Here is a 451-nt window from a genome sequence, read left to right on the forward strand (position 1 = left end):
TATTAGGAAATCTAAGCCAGTGGTATTCAACCGGTGTCGCTACCAAATCTTGGGTCGCGTAATCTATAAAAATGGGTCATGACTAGTCTTTTTTGTTTTAAAAAAAATAAGTTAATTATAAAATTATAAATTATGGATTCGAATAAGTTATAAATGAATTGAAGAACCATATTTTACAGTAGATATAATGATAGTTAAAGTGTCTACTAAAATCAATAAATTGAGCTTACTTGTGATTCCAAACTTAAATAAATGTTCAAATGTTTATTGAAACTTCTTTGGAAATGTTTTGGGCACATTTATGCACGGGGAATTACGCAAAACTAGCAGCTTAGTCTTTTTTCTTTTATGGCCTACAAAGGTGACACGAGTCGTGAAAAATCGTTACAAAAACAGTGGATCGCGAGTCAAAAAGGTTAAACATTACACATTACTATAGTCAAAACTATAG

The sequence above is a fragment of the Acyrthosiphon pisum genome, chromosome A2 (assembly GCF_005508785.2).
Source record: "Acyrthosiphon pisum isolate AL4f chromosome A2, pea_aphid_22Mar2018_4r6ur, whole genome shotgun sequence".
Taxonomy (NCBI): Eukaryota; Metazoa; Arthropoda; class Insecta; order Hemiptera; family Aphididae; genus Acyrthosiphon; species Acyrthosiphon pisum.